Below are 9,242 nucleotides of genomic sequence, written 5' to 3' on the forward strand. Positions count from 1 at the left end.
CAACACTCCCTCCGAACCATTTGAATCCATCCACGTGCTACTGCTAGATGATTGATGCTTGCAGCTACCTGTATGCCTCCTGGCCCTCTTCCTGCCTGTCTGCCGTGAATTCTCAGAAGAATTGGAGGAGGTGGAGGAAAAACTATCCTACCCCTGCTCAGCCCTTGATCAACCCCACTTCCCAATCTGCTGCGCAGACTCAGACTGACTGTCAGCGGAGCTATCTACCCAATCGGGGTCCAATGAAGACTCACCAGAAGATGGCCTGGTAGAACCTTCGGTGACCATGGCTGCAGAACTCTCTCCCAGCTTGACATTGCATTCCTGAACCAGATTCAACCTCACCTGCCGGGACACAAACAGAATTGTCTAGAACGGCTCCACACTGGACTTGGCCTACGTGGTCTGCTGTCAATTCAACGATTGTATCGGGCCACAACACCACGGCGCGGGGACCCCCATCAGCAGTGACAAGTCTGTCCACTTTTGCCGATACGCCCCCTTTGCCCCCCTTAGAGGGCCTATGAACTGCACTACTCTGGGAGAGTAGTGGCACTAATGCAGACACCAGTGATGCACATAAGGTGGAGATGGCCTCCATACCAAATCCTGCACCAACTGAAGTTCCCATGGCAGGGCTCGACCCATCATGGGAGCACACCCCAGCTGCCCAGGCTACAGGGGTCCCACGCGTAACCTCAGTATAAGTCCTGCGATCTGAACAATGTGGGGCATCCCTCCCCTCCACCCCCACTGCAGGCCCAGTGCGAGGCAGGGTACTACCCACAGATGCAGTCCCATCAGAATAAGCACACAAACTGATGTCAGAAAAGGCCGCCATGTAAAAACTGTCCTCAAGATGGCACGCAGTCTCCCTCTCAGTGGCCTGCCTAGTGACAACCCGACAACAGCCTCTCTGAGCAGCCCTGGCAGGCAATGCCAGGCTCCATACCAAGCCCCAGGGCGAATGGGAGCCAGGTTCCATCCCCCACACCCTGCCAGACCATGTGGCCCAGGTCCGGACGTCACATGCACGCACGGGCATGCCGCCAGCCCACCTTTCCTAGCCCCCGTGCGCTTCGGGGCAACACCCACCAGGACCATGTAGCCGGAGAGGCCTCTAATGGCCACCTGGTCACCAGCCCTTGCATGTCCCCTACTCTGCCCAGCAATCATGGGGCTTGAACCGGTCCCACCGCCCGCTACACGCCAGGAGCCGCCACACCGCCCCCCACCACATTCATTAGATACGAGGCAAGGACGGCAGTAGAATGCTGGGGATGGTCCATAAGGGACTTCTGCCCACTGTCCCACACCAGCCGGCACCGTGACATATATATTACAATTGAATATTATATAAGCTGTTGTTAGCATATATTTATTTCAAAATATGGGTCTGTCAACCACCGTCAAGGTCACATCTGTTGGGAAAGTCCCTAACACTTTTGGGTTCACATCAGGGGCGATGCCCATACAAAAAGCACTCAAGGGCATTACACTATTGGACATTGCAACGACTATGTAATATCCGGAGGATTGCATGTCTATACTGCATAGCTCCCTGCCATCATTTGGGCTGTTACAATGGCAATAGATAAACAAAGAGCAGTCATGTGATCCATCCAGCTTTTCCAATAGGCTTATGATGCCGAGCTGTGGGTATGGATTATAGACAGCAGGAGTACAGGCGGGATGAAATTGATTGACCAGGGTATAAAAGACCTATTTGGAAAAAGATTCTGAAAAAAGATCTGACACTTGATGTACACGTTGAGAAAGACCCCAAGGGGTACAAATTCATCTGCAATCGAAGGTGTGTTGGTGGAGACTGTAGCTAAGAATCTGATGGTGGTGTGTGGCAGGACAAGGAGAAAACCCCGGGCTCCAGTGGTGTCTGAGGCACAAAGCTTTTAAAGACCTGTCCATTGCCAGTTCTTTCATTCAGCCGGTAATTGTTGCTTTCACTTGCTTTTGGAACACACGAATGCAGGGTATTTGCTTTATGTATTTTATGAATTCATGTTTTTATTATATTCTTTGTTTATTAAATATTACACTATATATTTTATTTCTCCTCTTTTTTTGGGTATTCTCATGCAAGCTCTTGTCCTGTGAGTTACACAAATGTTGACAATATGGGATGAGGACCTAAAGACTATCTTCATTGAGGATGGATTGATTTATGAAGAACAGTCTCTGAATTAGTGGAAAACATCTATTCTTTAAAAATGAGAAAAGAGAAACAATTTCCTCACTTGCACACACAGAACACCAACTTCAAGAGTCCAAATTCTTCATAAAGTACCACTAGAGTATCACTTTTAATGATGGGGTTGCTGTCTATCACCATATAGGAAAACGGTAAAGTGACATACCGTGCTCACACAATAGTGATTTATGTCAAATTCATAAGGGTATCTTTATCTCACCAACGATATATCATATTCACAGGTTGCGATCTATCATCCTATAAGGAAGAAGTCAAGACGTCCAATACTCACACAATAATGGTGTACGCCAAACTCATAAGGGTATCTTTACTTCACAAACGATATACTATATCTCCACAGGTCCAACATAAAATGTGAATACATCCAAAATGAGCGTACCCAAACTTACAGCTTCAATCAAGTAGTGGTTCTTATAAAAGTTTATTTCCTCCTCTATTTGGTCCATATTTGCTACCCACATAGTTGAGAAGGAATATATAAACAGGGAAATAAAGTGTGTGTGTAAGGGTCTTATCATAAAACTACATACAGTGATGTGCAACAAAAGCTTTATTCCACTTGATAAAAATGGTAAAAAGTTTCACAATAATGACAAAAAAAATATATAAATACAGCAGCTACAGTAGAATCAAGTGAATAGGGTTTAGGAGGTAGTTGAAAAATAATACATAACCTGGAATTGGGTGTATTCCAGAACTGCGCCCCTCACAGGCTAAAGACTCAAAAAATCCCTATGTCATAAGATTCCTTAGGGCCCACAGCCTCACCCCCATGTGTTTTGACTATACGGTGATAGACAGCAACCCCATCATCAAAAGTGATACTCTAGTGCACAGATTCTCAAACTCGGTCCTCAGAGCCCCAAACAGTGCATGTTTTCCCAGATCTCCTCACAGAATCACAAGTGAAATAATTAGCTCCACCTGTGGATCTTTTAAAATGTGTCAGTGAATAATGACTACAACTGTGCACCTGCTAGGTGATCTAGAAAATGTGACCTGTGTGGGGACCCTGAGGACCAAGTTTGAGAACCACTGCTCTAGAGGTACTACCACCCTTATGTTGAATATATTACACAATTGTTCTTCTCCTTTATCCCTTTATATCTAACTTCCAACATCGGACATCATCGGTGAAACTGTTTTTACGGGCTACGGAGAAACAACTCCAGAGATATTGTCAGACTGAGGTCTACAGATGAATATCTAAAAAGATACCTTAAGGGTGGAATACATACTCAACAAGTGTGAGTATGATAAGCAACATTTATACCTATCTACCTGTAGATTAAGTAACCAGGCCGGTGATAATTCAGTCCCATGCCAGACTACTCTTTGTGAGAATATATTATCATCTCTGAAAACACGAGGACATATTTCAGAAGAAAAATAACTAATACCACTGGGTTACACCCTACAACAAAGGGATTACATCCTAAAAGATTTATGAATAATTTGGACTGTTGAAGTTGGTCTTCTGGGAGTGCAAGTGAGGACACTTTTTCTGTTTTCTCATTTTTTACATTTGATAAATGTGGGGTTGGTGACAAACCTTCTTACATTGTCCATCTGCAGCTTCTGGTGTGCACATAGACTAGGTTCTCTATATTGTTTGTTTATCTATACTTTCAAGTCATTAAAGGAGGATATAAGGATAAAGTGGGTAATAATATTACAGTTAAAGGATGCCCAAAGCAAGACAATTTGCTGTTCTCTACAGGAGCAGATTAACTGGCTGAATGACAAGGAACTTAATTTGAGGTTTATTTGCAGTTCTAGAGTAATAGAATCTACCAAGCTTCATACATGAGTATCTGAAAAATGCATGAGGGCCACCTTTGAACAGTGAAAATGAAGACATCAGCTAGAACAGTGGTTCTCAAACTCAGTCCTCAGGACTCCACACAGTTCACGTTTTCCAGGTCACCCAGCAGGTGCAGAGGTGTAGTCATTACTCACTGACACATTTTAAAAGAGCCACAGGTGGAGATAATTATTTCACTTGTGATTCTGTGAGGAGACCTGGAAAACATGCACTGTTTGTGAAGATAAAAATATAGTACTTGCAGTTCCCTGCGCTCCACTAGGGTGGTGCTCAACTTTCAAGAAATGTGTAGATAAGGGAGTTCCCCCAAATAAATTCCTATGATGTTCCTCTTGCAGTTATTCATACACTCAGATATTCTAAGTAGTGGATATATCACTCTCGGTCCAATGTTCCTCAAAAAAAGGTATAAGAAGTAGTATATAGTGAAGTACAGTTTATTGTGACATTAAAAATCCATAAAACACATAATAGCAAGCAGCGTACCAGATATAGTGGGGGCGTAGGACAGCACACACCCCAAAACAGCATACAAGGAGGTCTAAACAGTCACCTCCCGGGATAGGTTTATGTAGTCCTCTTAGTTTATATTCCGTGGTACCTGTGCTCCAGCCCCGTCACCTGGCTTTCTCACTGCTGCTCCTTAGCACACCAACGCGTTTCTGCTCCTATAGAGCCTTTCTCAAGGTGTGAGTACTCTTATCCCCTACTTCCTTAAATACCCTTTAACCCATTTTCATTGGTCACTCTTTAATTCCTTTAATTCGGTTTTGCAGGAGCACTATACATATAAGTGCTTCCTACTATATCTCATTTCTATCTCTCTTTATAAATAATTTTTATACTCCAGACAATCTTACCTTTAAAGCAAAGAAAATCAGATTTAATTCATGGATTGCCGGTTTGCGTTCCATTTGCTGGAACGCAAACTACTTCCGGTGCGTCTTCCTATCTGTCTCTCCGGACATGACGTAACATGACGTCATCTCTATGCGTACGCGTGCGTTCCATTCAATGGAGCGCGCGCTACTTCCGGCAGGCGACATGACACATATATTCCTTTTGGACGGGGCTATCTGATTTAGCCACCATCGCGGTTTGCGTTTCAGCTAATACATCACTTCCGGGTTCTTTATTGAGTTTTCCAACAATAACATTGCGGTATATAAAAAAATATATACCGCTGACATACATTCTATATCATGATGGAATCATAGTATATACAATAAATTACCACTTAAAACAGAATACATAAATAAGAAAAATCCATAATGAAAATATTAAAAGTATATAAAATGATCAACGTGAAATATCATAAAAGGGAAATGGTAAAAATGTAAAACCAATAAAATTCATATAAATATTATAAAAACCATTTCAATTCAAATTCAAGATTTAACCCATTAGGTGCTAAGGAACCCATATCATAAATCCACCTCATTTCTGTCTGGGCTAAATTTTGGTCTATTTTATTATTCCGCCTAACGTGAAATATCATAAAAGGGAAATGGTAATTGATAATTTTATATACTTTTAATATTTTCATTATGGATCATTTTATATACTTTTAATATTTTCATTATGGATCATTTTATATACTTTTAATATTTTCATTATGAGATCATTTTATATACTTTTAATATTTTCATTATGGATCATTTTATATACTTTTAATAATTTCATTATGGATCATTTTATATACTTTTAATATTTTCATTATGGATTTTTCTTATTTATGTATTCTTGTTTTAAGTGGTAATTTATTGTATATACTATGATTCCATCATGACATAGAATGTATGTCAGCGGTATATATTTTTTTATATACCGCAATGTTATTGTTGGAAAACTCAATAAAGAACCCGGAAGTGATGTATTTGCTGAAACGCAAACCGCGATGGTGGCTAAATCAGATAGCCCCATCCAAAATGAATATATGTGTCATGTCGCCTGCCGGAAGTAGCGCGCGCTCCATAGAATGGAACGCACGCGTACGCATAGAGATGACATCATGTTACGTCATGTCCGGAGAGACAGATAGGAAGACGCACCGGAAGTAGTTTGCGTTCCAGCAAATGGAACGCAAACTGGCAATCCATGAATTAAATCTGATTTTCTTTGCTTTAAAGGTAAGATTGTCTGGAGTATAAAAATTATTTATAAAGAGAGATAGAAATGAGATATAGTAGGAAGCACTTATATGTATAGTGCTCCTGCAAAACCGAATTAAAGGAATTAAAGAGTGACCAATGAAAACGGGTTAAAGGGTATTTAAGGAAGTAGGGGATAAGAGTACTCACACCTTGAGAAAGGCTCTATAGGAGCAGAAACGCGTTGGTGTGCTAAGGAGCAGCAGTGAGAAAGCCAGGTGACGAGGCTGGAGCACAGGTACCACGGAATATAAACTAAGAGGACTACATAAACCTATCCCTGGAGGTGACTGTTTAGACCTCCTTGTATGCTGTTTTGGGTGTGTGTGCTGTCCTACGCCCCCACTATATCTGGTACGCTGCTTGCTATTATGTGTTTTATGGATTTTTATTGTCACAATAAACTGTACTTCACTATATACTACTTCTTATACCTTTTTTTGAGGAACATTGGACCAAGAGTGATATATCCACTACTTAGAATATCTGAGTGTATGAATAACTGCAAGAGGAACATCATAGGAATTTATTTGGGGGAACTCCCTTATCTACACATTTCTTGAAAGTTGAGCACCACCCTAGTGGAGCGCAGGGAACTGCAAGTACTATATCTTTATCTTGACATTTACAGGGTGTAAGTGACCACCCAAGCGGTTATCTGCAGCACCTTTGAATTGGAGCACCTATTTCTTTATTAATTTTGTCGATTGTTGTTTCATGCACTGTTTGTGGTCCTGAGGACTGAGTTTGAGAACCACTGAGCTAGAAGATATAGGTGCACTGGAATCAATGGTCATATTAAATCAATTACTAAAGATTGTGAAATATGTCTAAAGATTCACATGCACCAGTTCCATTACACCCTTGATTTGATTTCACAGGCTCATTCATAAATCATGTTTCTGATTGTGGTAGAGGCACAAGATGAAGTATCTGAGAAAACTATTGCTGTGTTTGAAAGCATAATATCAAGGAATAGGTTACATGGACAAATCTGTAATGGGTTACTGTTTGTTTTTTGTTCAGAAAAAATCCTGAGATTCGTGAAAAATAATGGCATAAATTACTTCACTTCAGCACTATGCCAACCAGCCACCATTAGTTGAAGGAACACATTGGACAAGGTGCACATTGAGTCATCCCTACAAAGTGCAGTATTACCAAATACTGCCAAATGGCAGTTAGCAACCAGTAACATTTGCATTGAGGTCCTTAACAGTTTTTAGAGCACTATTTATTTATTTATTTGTTATCAGTTAATTATAGAGTGCCAGCATATTCAGTTTTCCTTTACAATGAGGAACAAACAGACTGGGTAATAACAGACAGTATATATTAGGGGTGTGCACCGGCCACTTTTCGTGTTTTGTGTTTTGGTTTTGGATCTGGATCTTTCTTCGTGTTTTGGATCTGGATTGGTTTTGCCAAAACCACCCTTCCGTGTTTTGGGTTCTGGGTTTTGTGTTTTGGATCTGGATTTTTTCTTAAAAAATAAAAAAAACCCGCTAAAATCACATAATTGGGCCTTTTTTTGTTCCTACGCTATTAATAACCCCAATAACATTAATTTCCACTCATTTCCACTCTATTCTGAACACCTCACACCTCACAATATTGTTTTTAGGCCAAAAGGTTGTACCGAGGAAGCTGGATGACTATGCTAAGCGACACAAGGGGGCGGCACAAACACGTGGCCCATCTAGGAGTGGCACTGCAGTGGCAGACAGGAAGCCAATCAGCGTTATGGTGCCCATTTGCATGTAGCACGAACCCGGGAGATCCGTGCTACATGCATCTGTGTGATTGGCACAGAGCAATGACAGGTCCGTGAGACCCGTCTGTGCTGCTGTGGTAAAAAAAAAAAAAAAAACCTGTGTAAAAAAAGAAAAAAATGGCGTGCACCCCCCCAAAAAAGAGCAACCAGCCCCGGGCATTAGTAACCCAGTGCTGGGTGTGCTTAAATACAGGGGACAAACGACGTAGGGGTCCCCTGTACTTAAGCACAACCAGCACCGGGCTAGTCAGAACCAGCGCTGGTTGCCAAAATACGGGGGACAAACGACGTAGGGGTCCCCTGTATTCTGCGCAACCAGCTCTGGGCTCTGATCCGGTCCTGGTTCTGGAAATATAGGGGACAAAAAATGAGTAGGGTTCCCCTGTATGTTCCAGAACCAGCACTGGACTTTTTCTAGCGGGGGGCTGATGCCACAGCCAGGGGAGCCCTTTCACCGGGCCCCCCAGCCGCAGCATCAACCCTGACCGCTAGTCAGCCCAGGCCGGGGATCCCTGGAGAGCTGGGGACCCCCCCAATAAAGGGGTCACCCTCTCCAGGGCACCCCAGGCCCAGGCTGATAGCCCGGGGCTATCCCCGCCACCCCTGGTGGCGGTGGGTGGCGGGTTGATTGTGTGGTGTGGTGTAAATAAAGAATATCAAACATTGTCTTTACAAGTAGAACTGCAAGTCCCAGCTAGCCTGCCCCGCATGCTGGTACTTGGAGAACCACAAGTACCAGCATGCAGGGCATTAAGGGCCCACTAGTACCTGTAGTTCACCTGTAAAAAAAATGTTTAAAAAAACACAGGACACACACACCGTGACAGTATAAGTTTATTAAACATACATACACACACACACATGTACACATACTCACCTATGTAACCTGTAGCATCGGTCCACTTGTCCGGTAAAGTATCCCTAGGGGACCTGTGAAAAAAAACATACTCACCATCTCCTATGCGAGGTTCTGTCCTCTTCGTTCCAAAGTAGGCATCCCCGGACTTGGCAAAAAAAAAAAAACGAAAACGCGATCCACGAACTTAGTACCGTTCTATAGAACGGTACTTCCCGAATGAGAGCTTAGCGGCGGGGTATCACCATGGAAACCCCGCTGCTAAGCGTTCATTGGCTGAGAGAGGTCATCTCCCGTCTCTCAGCCAATGAACGGCTCCCTCCATTGTAGTCAATGGTGGGAACCGCAGGGTAAACTTTAATAACCTTGCGGCTCCCAGCATTGACTACAATGGAGGGAGCCGTTCA

This window comes from Taudactylus pleione, unplaced genomic scaffold (assembly GCF_031769625.1).
Source record: "Taudactylus pleione unplaced genomic scaffold, aTauple2 ptg000142l, whole genome shotgun sequence".
Classification (NCBI taxonomy): Eukaryota; Metazoa; Chordata; class Amphibia; order Anura; family Myobatrachidae; genus Taudactylus; species Taudactylus pleione.